Source organism: Stegodyphus dumicola, chromosome 10, assembly GCF_044657685.1.
Source record: "Stegodyphus dumicola isolate Sdum_Otavi_A_Nest chromosome 10, ASM4465768v1".
Lineage (NCBI taxonomy): Eukaryota > Metazoa > Arthropoda > Arachnida > Araneae > Eresidae > Stegodyphus > Stegodyphus dumicola.
In genome coordinates, this window is record NC_140777.1 from 157,521,710 (window position 1) to 157,536,084 (window position 14,375).

A 14,375-nucleotide genomic window follows, 5' to 3' on the forward strand; every position below is an offset into this window, starting at 1 on the left:
CTGTGTTTTCGTCCTTTCATTTTCGCAGCTTTATAATATCAGATGAAAAAAAAAAAATTACTTACATTGTTTTACAGACGGCGTTCCTAGTTTATAAAAAATAAAATTTTACAGAACGCTGTGAATTACCTGCCACGAACGCTGATTATTTTCTGCTTTTTCTCATAGTTAAGTCTCCTACCTCAGCCGTTAAGCATTAATATGCTTTAATACACTGTTTTTGATATTCATCAGTAATCAATAATAAAATGCATAAAAGAAATTTAAAATAAAAGTTTTTTTCTTAACAAGCATATTTTTCTTTAAATTATTTTTTAACTTTTTAATGCGTTTACCTAAAACCAAGCAATTAATTTTTTAATATTATTTCTTTCTTTAGATATATGTAATAAAACTGCTCCGTTATTGTGATAAAACTGCGTTATTATTGAAATAAGGTGACTTGATGAGAATTGCAACGGAATAGCGTCAGAGAGGACTGCATCATAACTTGAAGACTTTGCTGCGTAGTTAGAACAATGGAGGCATAAACCAGAAAAACTTTCAGACAAGGTATAAATTCCCCAAATAATTTTATTTCTTGGATAATGCACATTATCACTGTGGGTGCGCTATGTACTCTCCAACTTTGTACAGATTACATCTTCTTAAAGGACGAAAATTAGAAAAGTAACCTCTGCGCCAAGGCGATACTAGTGTCTGGAAGCAGAAGGGAGGATAGAAGAAGGAGAGTTACAACGCATTTGACCTTTTTATACTAAATTCCATTTTAGAATCACATGACAGTTTAATGTACAGGATTTTAGGTCTAGATTTCATCCGTAAGTGCGCATCAGAATTGCGGGGAGAAAACTTATTGTTTATTTTAGCATGAAACGGAAGTTAAAGGGCTATTAATTTATTATTTGAAAGCTACATTTTATATTTTATATATTAGATATTTTATATTTTACATATATATATATTATAAATGATATTATAGATTAGTTTGAAAATTAAATCTTTTATATGTTTGCATATTTTTTTACGTATATACATGTTTGTTAAAATTTAAAATTTAAATTTGTTTAAATTTAAATTTAATTTAAATTTAAATATATATATATATATATATATATATGAATATTACTGAATATATATATATATATATATGAATATTACTGAATATATATATATATATATATTCAATATATATATAATCAATATATATGTATTGAATATATATATATATATATTCAATATATATATAATCAATATATATGTATTCAACTTACTGAATATGTATATGTTACGGTGAAAGACCGAAATCTGGAGAATGTCGAATTTCACCGGTGAATGTCAACATTCACATAGTCTCTTAGTGTATGTCCGAAATATTTTCCAAATACTCTTATTTCTGACTTACACCGGTCAATGTCGACATTCACCACGTACTAATGGTGAATGTTGAACATATTATATTTTCTTCTCCGTAATTCAGTCGCGAATAAACGCACTTGAGACTTGAAACAAGAACATGAGAACCTAAAACACACAATACATTCAAAATGAGAAAGAAAATAATAGAAGTTAAAAACTTACTTAATTATACAGTGCGTTCTAAGTGAGAAAATAAAATAACAGTAATAAAAAACTTACTAAATTATGTGATTCAAATCTTATTTATTGCAACAACTTAAACTATTATGGCACTTTATGACCTCTCTTTTCGACTTTCACTACAGCATATCTGTGATTGTCGACATACACCGGTGAGGGTCCGAATAAACAAGAATGTAGTGAAATATTCGGTCTTTCACCGACGTAGTTAGTGAATGTTGATATTCTCCGGTGAAAGTCGACATTCTCCAATTTCACTCTTTCACCGTAGCATATATATTCAGTAAATTTGCGTTTTTCTATTTTTCCATTATTGCTTCAGATAGGTTTTAAGCTCAGATTGACTCCTTTATTTGTAGAAATCTCTAAGTACAGTTTTGCGGTTTTTTACTTACTTGTACGAAGTAAAATGGAACTATTGTAATCGCGAAAAGTTTCAGACAGCATTTTTCAACGAAAATATCCATTTTTACCGCTATCGAATGCAATTTAAGGATGTTTTTGCGTGATATCTGTACGTAAGGACAGAATAAAAGACTCTTTTCCTACAAAAAAATTATAAAACTGCTTTAAAATAAATTCTGAAGAGAATTTTTCGTGGCGTCTGTACGAACGTATGTACGTACGTACGTATCTCGCATAACTCAAAAACGAGTAGCCTCAGAACGTTGAAATTTTGTATATAGGACTGCTATAACATGTACATGTGCACCTCGTATTTTGGTTGCAATCGGCCGCACCAAACCTATATAAATATATTTATATATATATCCACTCTGTTACCCGGCTCAGTGATCTCAGTTTCTTTGCTCTTATATGTTTGTAAATTGTACATTTTTTGCTTTAAAAATGATTGAATTATGTTGTTCTTATCTTCCGGTTAAGGTTTTTATGCCTTTAGTAAATCTGTAGGCAATATTTTTAGAATTATAAACAATTTTAAAGTTGTTTAACTGCCGCTAAGCCTAATAATTTTTCTGATGGCGGCCATTGCTTGTTTACATTTGAAACAGCAGGATAGTGGATTTGTTGCCAATCTAGAGAAACTTAGCTTCGCAACAACAAAGATAACGCCTTCATTTATTATTGCGAATTAAATCAGGCTTAATCCTGTCTGGAATTTTTTCGAGGAAATAAGTGATTAAGATTTACTTCGTAATTTTTTAAACAGATACTTTGAGTTTTTATGTATTTTTGCCTTGTCGCGAAGTGAGAACTGAATTAATTGAATGGAAATACTCAATCGTCTGTGAAAAACTGTTTCTTTTTTGTTTTGTTTGCTTAATTTCTTTTATACATCGTTCTAGCTTTATTATAGTATTTGAGTAGAACATGTGGCAACGATTAGATAATTCTTTAAATGATATAAATTTTGTGCATTCTGAGTTATAATATGAACGAAATATAATACTGTTAAGTGAACCTAGCGCCAGAATGTCGCTATGGTAAACAAACAGAGTGAATTTTAAAGAATGCATTTATTCTATTGTGGTTTATGCGCTGTCGGCGAAGTAGATTTAATTCAATCCAATAAGTTTAAATGAAATGCAAGAAAAAATGCGTATAATTTAGCATTCCGTACAAGGAGATCATGTGGTGTACACATCAGATTTTTTTACAATTGGTTCATGCATGTAAAGGCGACGAAACATAATCGCTTCTATTAATTATTGTTACTTAACCGGGGATTAATTTATTTCCCTTGATAAGTCAATTAATTTCCGTTTATAATTGACAATAATTGATTATATGACTTTTCTTTCAAAAATTTGGTCTTTTACAGCTTATCACATTTTCATTAATTTAATTTTTAACGTTTTCAAACCATGTTCTAAAATTTTCTTTTATTAATACCTTTTCACATGCTCCAGCTCTTGCTTTAAATATTTTTACCTTATTAACGTTATAGATTATAATTTTTCTTTATATTTCTAAGAGATAATTTAATTCCTTTTTCTCTCTATATATAGTATTACAGAAATTTTTACAAAAAAAGTATCCCAAATTATTTTCCCGAAAAATGCTGCTGAAATATTAGTCAATTATAGAGGAAAAAGTAATTAATTTAGAACCAAAACAATAACGTCATGAAAGAAATAAAATGTAAAACCCGTGGAATCCCTAAATCTCCCAATGAAAATTTCGAAAGACCCTATCAACTCAGTATATTTAAACCGGAAGAAACCTCGAAAACAATAGAAATACATAAAAATACCAAAAAAGAAAGGAAGAGAAACACAATCAAAATATGATTCAACATTATCAACAGGAGGTCGATCAGATCCTAACTGAGACAATTTCTAGAAAAACCACTGTGCTTCTATTCACTGAATATTAGCTGATGAACTACTTTAAATTATTTAATCATTATAGTTCATGATGATGATGACTGCCATCGTGATGATGAAAGCTGATATGAAACAATTTACTTTTATATTACCTTATATTAATTAATTCTGTTGTTACTAATCTCTTAGCTCTGAATCTCAGTCTCGAATTTTTATCGTGGCTAGGAGGCAAAACGAAAGTGAATGTGATTGGTTCAGATCTCGGGCATCTTAAAGCTGACAGTACAAGCTTACCCACCTGTGTCCGAATTTTGTTGAGCACCCCCAACCTAGGGAGCGGATCTGAGGGTCTCCTAGGCCTCTTTCCCTATACCCAACTTCTCGAGAGGACTTCGGCTGTACGGTACATGGAGGTAAGAAGGGAAGGAGTGCCAACCGGCAGTAGAAGTGAAGCACTGCTTCGAAGCTTCGGTCACCAGATGGGGTGTTCTTTGTTTACATTCAGAAGCTCGCTTTACAATGTTCTGATAGTACTTCCACACACACGACAGTTCCATACAAATCGAAAAAGGGACACTTTCTCATGAAAGAAACATTCATAATGTGATGGATAATAGAAATTTGTATAGTTTAGTGACATTTACGCAAAAATCACGTCTTGGTTATTTTTCGGTAACTAACAACAGCGATTTTGATTATGAATTTGTTTTATAAAATTCTAAGCTGTTGAACTACAAAAATATAAATTTTAACAAAAATGTTATGCTTAAAAGAATGAAAAATATCTTACGGTACCTTTAAAATTGTATACGTCTTTCGATACCCTTGATAGAGTATTCGCTACTTTTATTTTATGTTCCAGACGCCAAAGTGTTTTAAATAAAAAAAATTTTTTTTTCACATCCATATATTATTGTAACATGTACCTTTTAAAATTTTTTAGAGAGGCTTTACTGCTGTTCATTTTAAACTCATCAGTTTAATTTTATATATCTGAAAAATAATTCCTTTGGGCTTACACGTTTTACTTATTTGAGTTAATTAAAAATAAAATATAGTGAATGCAGAGAAATTAAAGATTTGCACATGCCGGAAATGAAAAATATGAAATATGTATGGGTATTTATGCGTGTAAAAAGCATGTATCTGCCTTTAACAAAATACATAAATATTCATTAAATTGTTTATAAATGTATTGGAAATGAAGAATTTATTCATTTATAAACAACTGTGAAGAAATCTAATTATTAAATGTATCTAATTTATAATGATTATAAATGTTATCTAAATATATAATAACCTTAATATTGAATCGTAAACATAAATTGAAATCCTGTTGACAAATACGTTGTAAAACTATTTAAACAAGAATTGTTCGTATTGGAAAGCAATCTGTTAAAAGGCATTGTAAAGCAAATGCAATGAGATGCGCACCTAAGAAAGTAATAAAGAGTTTTGGAATATGTATTGTTGAAATTAACGGTAAAAAAAATCTGATAAGTATAATTAAAACAATTATTCCCCTTACATTTTATAACTCAGTTACAAATTTTAAATAATACTTAAAAAAAATCCTTATTTTATTCCCTTTCAGAAATGTTCAGAGCAAGTGAAGTACTATTTAAAGTATTTCGATAACTTCTAATAATTCTCTAATTTAAAATGAACCGAATAGAGCATTAATTATAAATTGACTTATATTTTTGGATTTAAAAGATGCCTCAGAAGCCAAAAAAAATCATGTCATATTTAAGAAAGTATTTTAGGAAGAAGCTCTATAAATAGAAAAGAAATAATGCATAATTTTAATATTAATAATACAATAAACTTTGATTTAAATTTTGTACCTTAACCGAATAAAATCGAATTACCTTAATTTTTTTTTCTAATGTAATTAACGAAAACTTGTGAAAATATTTCATTCAAATTAAACCATTCTGAGAAAACTGTTCTGCGAAAAGTGTAGCATTTAATTCCGTTCAAAATGAAATGTTCTTTAAAAACATGTTGTTTTCATATACTTAGGACTGAAGTGTTGTAGAAAAAGAAAATATATACATTTATATGTATATTTACGACGAAATTACAAAATATTTACATACGATCGCGTCAAAACCCATTGAATTTAATGGTAAATGACCCAATGTTTTGGTCACCACGTAGGGATCGCCAGTGCTTCAGAGCAGGGTACGGGAAAAACCTGTTTAGGACTACTCCATCTTACTTCCTACCTCCATGGTACGGTACTTTAACGATCGTCCCGTTCACAAGGACGTTATCCCTGTATTCTTCAGGATTCGTACTCGAACCCAGCCGACTTCGCTGCCACCATATCTATAGTACAGTATCTTGTACTAACAGAAAATTGTAATGAATGAACTTTCTAAATTTTATTTATTTATTTATATGTTTCATTGTTCGGTTGCTATAGTCTATTACAGGGGTGGCCAATCTGCGGCTCGCGAGCCACATGCGGCTCTTTGAAGGATTAGTTGTGGCTCTCCATAAATGTACTCCAGTTCCCTTTTCATTTTTGTGTTATTATATTTTAAAAAATTATTATCGTTCCGTATGTGTTTCAAAATGTCTTTTAAATTACAGACAACAAATATAAAAGATTAAGTGCAACGTTGTAGCAAATTTCCTTTCCGTCCATCGTCTCTGGATTTTTTTTTTCTAAATCCATTTGAAATTAACATAATTCAAAGTGAGTTTTCCATTTCCAATATAATTATGACCCAAAACGCATCTAGAGAATTAGAATTAATAGAGATAAAAAAAGGCTGCTTGTCGAATTATTTCAATATTCGGAACAACGTACTTATGTGAATCATTTTATTCCACTTTAAAATTCGTGAAATCCAAATCAGTATTAACTAACCAGCATCTCAAAGAATTACTGAGAAGTGCTGTCACCAATTATTCACCAAATTTTAAAGAATTATCAAGAGAAGTAAAATAAATGTGTTTAATTTTTAATATTTAAATTCAATACACACATTTTGTACTTTTATTTATGCGTTTACAATACATATAATTTCTGTAAAAAAATTTTTAATACTTTTTTTGCATACCTTTTAAATACGTAATTAATTGCGGCTCGCAAAAAATTTCAAATTTTGAAAAATGGCTCGGACTATAAAGGAGCTTGGCCACCCCTGTCTATTACTTCTATAGGCCTTCAAGGTCTTTTTGATCCTCTTTCATTTATGTTCGGAATGCGAATCGTTATCACTGCACAAGCACTTATTTTCTCCATTTGAGACTATAGTTGACGTCAGCCTTCATTAGCGTGCTTTTCACAAAGCGAAACACGCTAAAAGAAAATGAAGCGGAAAAAGTTATGGGATTCGAGCAACATTCCGAAGCTAACCTTACCATGGTTATGAGGCGTGTGGAAAGAATGACCTTGAACTGCCGGTTCTAAACACACACTAATCTGACTGTTATTTTAATTATACCATTAAGCTTCATCAGAAGGATTGATATGCAAATATTTCTAGCTGCGTATATATTATTATTGCTGTAAGAGTATATAAAAGCATTTCAAGTTATCTCTAACAAGACTGTCAACTTTCTGACGACCTGCTAATACAACAAAACTTACTAGGAGTTGAAGTAACATTTTAAATTTTATTATTACGAATAATTAAGTTTTTATTTAACTAACACTTTCATAACTAACACTTTGCAATTTTTCTGGTGTTTGGTATATTGAAAAGTATCTTTTGGTTTCGGGTATGCAATTTAATTTTAGGCGAGATTTGCTTTTTTAACAAGGCCCTCAACATTGGCTTCGTGGTTAAGACCCTTGAATGCTAGGATTTAACCCAGGGTCGACTAAAACGAACGGGTTGGCTGCATGGCTGAGTTTCTTGGTTTTCGCCATGTGTAATGTGAATTCTTGCCAATTTTCCTCAGGAAATCCTCCATTAAAGCATCCATTCACTTAGTAGACAGCCCTAGTTTGCTTTGCGATATTCAAATATCCTAACCTAACTTTTCTCGACAGGTCCTTCGTACTTAATTTACTAAAAATGCTGCATAATTGTTTTGCCAAATTAAGTTTTTGTTCAAGAGAGGTGAGGTTCAAAATACAATTCGTTTTTTCAAGGGGTATCAAGAGTAAAAAAAAGTTTGAGAACTCATATCTCGTAGAAAGTACTTTGTTATTGTATCTTAAAATACAAGTCATACGATCATTCGTAAAAAATCAATGTAGTTATTATGTCTAATTACTTTGAAGGATTTTATTTTACTTTTTAATAAAAACTATTATTTCTATGCTTATTTCCCTTTAAAATAATCTAAATATGTATTGCATAAAGTATATCCAAATTGGAAATAAATAATATTTACATGAAGAAATACTATTATCCTTTATTTAAATATTTTCCATAGCGAAATAAATGTTTAAAAGAGAACTTCCTCATTAAAACTTTAATATTTCGATAGTCTGTCATCTTTATGACTACTACTCTGAAAAACTCTTGAGTTGCGATAGACTGCCAAATGTGGCATAAGTTTGTAGAATCGAAGGTCAGTCAAATGGGGTGGAGGAAACAGTATGGGTGATTAGGACGATTAGAAAACCCTACTTCACAGCCAGTAATTTCCTTTCGCTCTCCCGCTCTCTCAGCTTCAGCATCACTCGCATCTAAGGTGAGTTTTATCTTATCTTTTCCCTCACGTAAAACCTCGCACTCAACTAACATCCAATGTCTAATCTTCATTTACGGTTTAATGAATTACCTTTAATGGATATTTCATTAAATACGTTTAATTTCAAAGACAAGAGTGGTTTTTTTTTTTTATTTTTTTATTTTTTTTTTTTTTATTTTTTTTTTTTTTAAGTCTACAATGCAGCAATTTTTTAAATTTCTGTGAAATCGGATAAATATGATCTGTAACTTTAAACAGGTATAAAGCATGCCGACAGTTTTTTAAAGAGTTAACCAAAAGGTAAGACTGTAAATAAGCAGTAATAAGTCAAAATAATTTATGGAATGAAACTATTCGATTAATTATTTACGTAATTCAGGCAAAATGAAATACATAGGCATATCACTTGCAGTCTAATACTCACATTAAAAAAAATTCTAAAGGTTTTTTTAAATTCGTTATCTGTGAAAATATTATTTAAAATATAGTCAGATGTTGAGATATATTCACCAGAAAAATCTTATTCTGAAGAAATGAAACTTCGACTCTCCATTATATACCGCTGAAAAAATTCTTTAAGCATTAGAGCTGAATACATGGAACTTTCGAGGCTTTCTCTATAAGTAAATCTATTTCCTTTAAAAAAGGCCTCCAAGTCAGACATAGCCGAATGCTTTGTCGTATAAAATAACCTAACTTAAGTAAGTTTACAATACTTAACCCTTTTTTCTGTATCAGAGGTACACAGAACAAGGACATTAATCTGTGATTTTTAAGAAAAGGTTTATCCTTTAAAAATGATTATTATAACTTTACTTAAAAATTAAAAAAAATAATTACGACAAAATTATTTAGTGATTCATTGATTATTTCTGTTTGCAACAACTAATTTTTCTGACTCACACCGCACTAAAGATGAAAGAACTTTTTTACTTAGCCGAAAGAAGTGACCTCAAGTAAAATGAGAAAATTTTGGTGATGTTACCCAGAATTTCCAAGCCGTAACTTTCTTAATAGCTAATTTTTCATATCTATTGCATTTTCTTGCTTCCCACACAGCTGATGTTTGCACAAAATTGTTAAATTTTCTCCATACAAATATCCTTATATTTTTTCTTTGCTTATACGTTCGTTAACTGTTCAAGGTTTATGGGATCCCCTAAAATGCGCTTTTATTGCACAAATTATATGATGAAATCCGACTATATGACACAGTGTTATCCTTTATCCCTTCTTGTGAAAACTGTACTTCATTCCTAAAATTTACTTCTGACTTTTCCAAGTTTTTCATTGTTCTTTCCGATTTTTCGCAAAGTTTCGCACATAAATGAGAACTTTTGTCAACATAACGATTGGAAATAGTTGTTCTGGTTACATATGAAATCTAAAGTGTGTATAAAGTTAAAACTCTTGACAAGAACTCAAGAAAAGTACAAGGATTTTTAAATTGATTGGACTCGCTTTGACTTTTAGATGAAGAATCTCCGCATTCATGCGGTCTGTACGAATTTGAATAATTGAAAATGAATATTATCTCAACGAAAAGTTTAGGATAGTTTAAAGCGACGCCTTTCTCTTTCCGGTATGCCATCGAATTTTGACGCAAGTAAATAGCTGTAGTTCTTCAGATGATATTACTACCTAATTCAAGCAACTGTCATGGGGGAATGTTTTTATTATTATGATCATTATTGCGATATTATAATAAGCGAGATTAATATTGCTGCCTCATACATTTCGGTAAACCTACATTTTATTGCAGAAACAAAGGTGTGGGTGCAAAATTTATATACTGAATAATTTGGTTATAATACAGGTTTTTTTTTTTTTTTTTTAATTAAGAAAACAAATATAAAACTCCTTGTGTTCCCCGAAGTATTCCACGAGGCTTACAGAGATGTAAGTAAATAACTCATAACGCAAATAGATAGAGTTCAACAATAAAAGCATGATACCTAGGTCTGGAAAGAGCAAAGAAATAATATAAAATACAAATACTGATATAATAAAAATACTAAAATATGCCATGATTATTTAAACTATGTTAATACTCCTATAAAAGAAAATAAACCAACTTAATAATAATACAATAGTAATAAAAATGAAATAAATAAATACTTTCTTTTGTATTTATTAAAAACATTTCAATTTAAAAAATTAAAATTGAACTAATTTTAAGAACAATTTTCTCTGCTTAATCCTTCAGACATAACAATATTCATCACATTTAAACGGTGTCTTATGAATATAAAAAGTTTATACGATCATTAGGTTATTTTGCGGCAGAAGATGTGAAAACTGTGCGATGGTCTCGCCGAGACTCGAACCTGGACCTCTCGAATAAGTACCGAGTGTGCTACCGTTACACCAGGAAGGCATGCTGGAAGGAGAAAGAAAATACCTTTTATACTTCCCATTTTAAAAGGTGACTTCGGATTAGTCGACCCAGTCGCCAACTCCCGGTGGTGACGAATTATCGTCCCCACATTTTAATTCAGGCCCCACTGTAGAGTCATTAGGTTATTTGAAGCAAGAGATGTGAAAAATGTGCAATGTGTTCTGGACCTCTCGAATACGCGCCGAGTGTGTTACCGTTACACTCCGAAGGCATGCTGGAAGGAGAGGGTAAATTTTTAAGTTAGATAACATCAGGTTTACTTATATACGTATAAAAACATGTGTTTTATATATATCCGTGAAAATGAATCTCTGTCCGTGCATTATTTTTTGCTAATATCAAAAGGTGTTTTTAAAAGATCATATTTTTTAGAAGTTATCCTATTAAAGAAATAAATTGAGACCGAGAGAATGGATTTCCTAATGACATTCTTATAGAAAATTTGCAAGCAGCATTTACCTGTAATATTTATTTAAAATTTTGTATGCATTAAATTTTTCAGTTTTAACTTGATAAAAATCCACATTTCTTTTTATTAAAATCCTCATTTACCGCTATTTTAAAAGGTTAACTACTTGCATTATATATTTTTTTTCTTCCCCGTAGAGTGTTGCCATTACTCGCTTTTAAATCGTTGAGTTTGTTACTCAAAATTTCGTTAAAGTTTTACAAAATACGAAATCGATAATAAAACAAATTCCAAATTTTAAATTTGATCTTCCACATGCCCATATTCGTAGGAGGATTACGTCATTCAAAATTCGATGGCTCTGTGTACCGTTGTTTTATCACAATGCGTTGGTGTGTGTATTTAATTATGGCAAAGCACACGAGGGCTATCTGCCTAAAGGGAGGGATGCCTTTCGTGGAGGACTTTCTAAGGGAAACTGGCTCGTATACACGTTACACATGGGGAAAACCACGAAAACGCCCATGCAGCCAGCCCGTTCGCGGGATTCGAACCTCAGACCGAACTACCAGTGTTCAGCGTCTTTACCGCTCGGCCGCTGATGGGCTTATCACAATGCGAGAAATAGACATACATTTATGTAGATTTTTCATTATTTAATTTCTTCAAATATAATGCAGGACTTTAACATTTGGTGGCACCAGTTTGAAAAGTGATTCGCCATTTATAGTGATTGAACGGAAAAATGGCAAAACGAAAAATAATAGTCCTTCAGGGAAAAAAAAAAAACCCCTTTGGACAAATAATAATAATAATAATAATAATAATAATAATAATAAATAAATAAATAAAATCTGAAATGTTTCAGATTTTAAATTACGTGCAAAGGGCCGTTTTTTTTTAATATTTCGTGTGTTACATTTATTTATTAAATATCGCGTTCTTCTCACTTAAACCATAAAAATCAGTTCAACAGCAATATCGCAAAATAGTTTTAAAATGAGCATATCTTTAGAATTTCCGATATAGAGACTCACGCGCTGGAGATAAAAATGTTTTTTGTGTACAACGTTGCCATTGCTCGTTTTGAAATCCTTGAGTTTGTTAATCAAAAATTCGTTAAAGTTTTACAAAATAGGAAATCGATAATAAAACAAATTCCAAATTTGGTCTTCCACATGCCCATATTCGTAGGAGGATTACGTCATTCAAAATTCGATGGCTCAAGTACCGTTATTTTATCATAATGCGAGAAGTATACATACTTTTATGCAGATTTTTCACTGTTTAATTTCTTTGAATAACACAGAGCAATAATCTCAATTTTAATCTTATTTTAATATTTGAGCTTTTTAAGGTTTACTTTTAAGGGTTATTTTAATCATAATTCCGTCATTGATGGGAGAATTTGCTGTAATAGGTGACATTATTTGAAAAATTTAGTTTTATGTGGAAATTATCAATGCCCTTATAAAGTACAGCGTGTTTTAAAAAGAATATACGTATTTCGAATGCATATATTTATTAAATTGTATGACATACGAATATGAAACTTTACACAAATATGTACAAACCTCTCAAGTTCAGATTACAGATGTTATAGATGTTCAATATGTCCTCTCAGCGACACGAACTAATCACATCGATACTCAAATTCCTCCCATACTCGGGCAAGCATGTTATGATAGTACGTCACTGATGTTATGATATTACGGATCCGGTTCTTCACCTCTGACATCTAACGTCTATTAATATACGTAACTAGACTATGTATTTCGTAAACTAGACTATGTATTTCGTTTCGCCAATAGCCGAGCTGAGGGGCAGTGATTGATAGTTTGGACAAAATAACACTTTATAATAAGTATATTCTTTTTCAAACACGGTGTATTTTCTCCGTCCTTTCTCCATGCCTTCGTGGGGTAACTGGAAGCAGGTTCGACGCGTATTCGGGAAGTCCGGTATTCGAATCCCGACGAGGGCGTTGCGGATTTCATCAGTTTCCTGACTTCGAAAAATTCTAAAAGACTATAAAGAGGCGCCCGAACTGTAATAAAAGGTGGTGTATGTGTGTATTTAATTATGGCAAAGCACACTAGGGCTATCTGCCTAAGGGGGGATACCTTCGTGGAGGACTTTCTAAGGGAAACTGGCTCGTATACACGTTACACATGTGGAAAACCACGAAAACATCCATGTAGCCAGCCCGTTCGCGGGATTCGAATCTCGGACCAAACTACCAGTGTTCAGCGACTTTACCGCTCGGCCGCTGGTGGGCCCATAAAAGGTGGTGAGCTATAATTTGTCACTACCAGGATTTGACGATTTGGTACACTGATTCTAAGTCACTTTTAGAAAGATGGAGTATATAAGGTTTTTTTCACCCTACTTTCTGCATGCCTTTATGGTGTAACTGGAAGCACGCTCCACGCGAATTCTGCAGATCCGAAGCTCGAATCCTACGAGGGCATTAGGGATTTCTTCAAGTTCCTGGCTGCGATATAATCTAATGACTCTGTGGCCTTTGGCATAATAAAAATATATCATATTTGCTACGCGAAGATTTATCTTTATCCGAAATTACATGATATACGATTTCTGCACCGAATAGCAGTTCTTTATTATTTCTGGTGCAACCGTTCAAAATAGCGAAATAATTTTATATGCTGTTGTTAATTTTTGTTTAGAGGGAAAGAGAAATGCATAGAAAGAAATGGTCCTTGACAAACGATTTTCTGAATTACTATTTAAGAAATGCATTTTTTAGACATGAAAATTTTCCTCGAAATTTAAAATTACTTTCTTGCAAAAATTTTTATACCTTTTCAAGTACGTAACTAACGCTTTATTTCCTTTAAAATGATAATATCATTTGCCAGCATCGCAATAAACCATCAGAATATTCTTTTCAGAGTTATAGTACAATAGCACCAGATTATATTTAATTACAACCAATAAACATAAATTAGGTGAATATTATATTATGTATCTAAAGACTTGTGATATTTATTATGCAAAT

General features: G+C 31.3%; 1 protein-coding gene across 1 annotated transcript in view; it reads left to right on the forward strand.

Annotated features, from left to right (window-relative positions):
* The first annotated feature begins 8,414 nt into the window (after nucleotides 1-8,414).
* Nucleotides 8,415-14,375, forward strand: part of LOC118188552 (glutamine synthetase 2, cytoplasmic-like) — a 140,742-nt gene continuing 134,781 nt past the window's right edge. Inside the window, exon 1 of the mRNA XM_085825740.1 lies at nucleotides 8,415-8,549. The gene's annotated coding sequence lies outside the window, so the exon portion shown is untranslated. The remainder of the gene's footprint in view (nucleotides 8,550-14,375) is intronic.